A 1922-nucleotide genomic window follows, 5' to 3' on the forward strand; every position below is an offset into this window, starting at 1 on the left:
CATCTACCCTATTTGTCTCAAGAGTCAACAGGATCAATAAAGTGTGCGTAAAAACATCACAAGAGCATAAAGAATCGTAAAACTGAGTGGAAGTGGAAGTGAGAAAAAACCAACCCAAACTTTTAAAGGAGCACACTCTTCCAAGTATTTGTGATGTCCAAATAGACTGCACTCCTAATCCTTAGCAATTACGGTAGGCAGATCTACAAAGCTCAAAAACCTTGGCCTCTTTGTTGCAGTTGACAATGAGAACATACAGGGCAGGTATTGGGGAAACTTGGTTCCTTTGAGGCTGAACTCCTCTGCCCAGCTGTGGAGAGAAGGAGGTGGATGGCAGCCATGAGCAGGCAGGTGTCACACCCCAGTGCAGGTGAAGTGGCATGGTAGAGAAATAGAGGTCTTTTTTTTTTTAATGTTTATTTTTGAGAGAGAGAGAGAGAGAGAGAGAGGAGCAGAGAGAGAGGGAGCTGGAGAATCTGAAGCAGGCTCTGCACTGTCAGGGCACAGTCAGTGCAGAGCTCAATGCAGGGCTCAAACTGAGATCGTGACCTGAGCCAGAGTCCGACACTTAACCAACTGAGCCAGTCAGATGCCCCGAGGTCTTAAAAAATTCTGTTCCACCTTGAGAGGTTTCACAATGAGTCATTTCAATGACTGGTGCATTATATTGGTTGCAAGAATGATCTGAAGAGTAATAGGCATAGTACAGTGGTTTCTAACATTAAAAAAAAAAAAATGCAGATGCTTACTCGTCATTGAAAACACAGAATTTCCACATTGTAGTGGCTATATTCTGTTGCTATTTAATAAAAAACTGAATTCTCAAATACGGATCCTCAAATTCCTTGCACATATTATTCTCTTTCTTTACCCTCCCAACCATGACCTGGGACCCACAGCCTCCAAAGTGGGGATCCCTGGCATGGGCTTTTGGCAATTACAACAGGGCAGTCTGCATATGATTATAATTAAGAGAATGTGGGGCAGCATGCTAAAGATTCTGCAGAAAAGAGAGAGAATAGGAACATGAAAACCACCATTATTTTCTTTGCTAAATGGAGAAAAAACACAGCTTTTACTTGTCCCTACTAAGTTAGACGTAAAGCAGGCCAGCCCTAGGTAAACCTGTCCTATCTATAAAATGTATCTTCCTTTCAAATTTTCATTCCCCACTTGGGAGGTGACTGCTGCCTTTCTTGGGAGCCCCAAACCCTCCTATTCCCTCCCTCTCCCTGTTTGGGAAGGACATTATTTACACTTACTGGCTAGCACTCGTTCATGTTAAAGTTTAACGATTAAAGTGTCATATAATAAGGATGGATGGAGAGACCCTGGGGCACGGTTGCATTAATGCTTGCTTAAGAACATCCACATCTACCTTATTTATGTGCCCATTCATTCATGCAAACAAAATATTATTTCTGTTCTGACCCAGAATCCATCTCCTATTACCTTCCTTAGATAATCCTTGCACATCCCTGCCCCCCAACCCCAGGAAGCTCAGCGGTATTGGTGGATTCTCTCCCAAATCACTGCTGCTGCCCAAGTCAGTGCCCCAGCTCCACCTTCCTTATCAAAGGCTTCCCAAGCCCTGGCCTCCACCCCTCCTATCCTATAACCAACCAGGTGCGCCCCAGAGGCCAGTCCTGCTGCACCCAGTGCTGATGGTGGGGAAGGAGCAGGCACAAGAGGATGAAGAGAACAAAGACATGATAGGCCCAGGAGAGGAGATGCAGAGGCAGCTGCCATGGGCCTGCCGCCAGTTGACAAAGGGGAAAAACAGGAAGAAGGAACAGAAGGATACAAAAAAAAAAAGAAAGGGAGTAAGGGGACTCAGTCTCATTTGCTTGTAAACTGCTGAGGATTATGGATACTGAAATAAACACATCTACAGGCCTCAAACAACAGTGACAAACCAAGAC

The sequence above is a fragment of the Panthera uncia genome, chromosome C2 (genome assembly GCF_023721935.1).
Source record: "Panthera uncia isolate 11264 chromosome C2, Puncia_PCG_1.0, whole genome shotgun sequence".
In the NCBI taxonomy this organism is placed as follows: domain Eukaryota; kingdom Metazoa; phylum Chordata; class Mammalia; order Carnivora; family Felidae; genus Panthera; species Panthera uncia.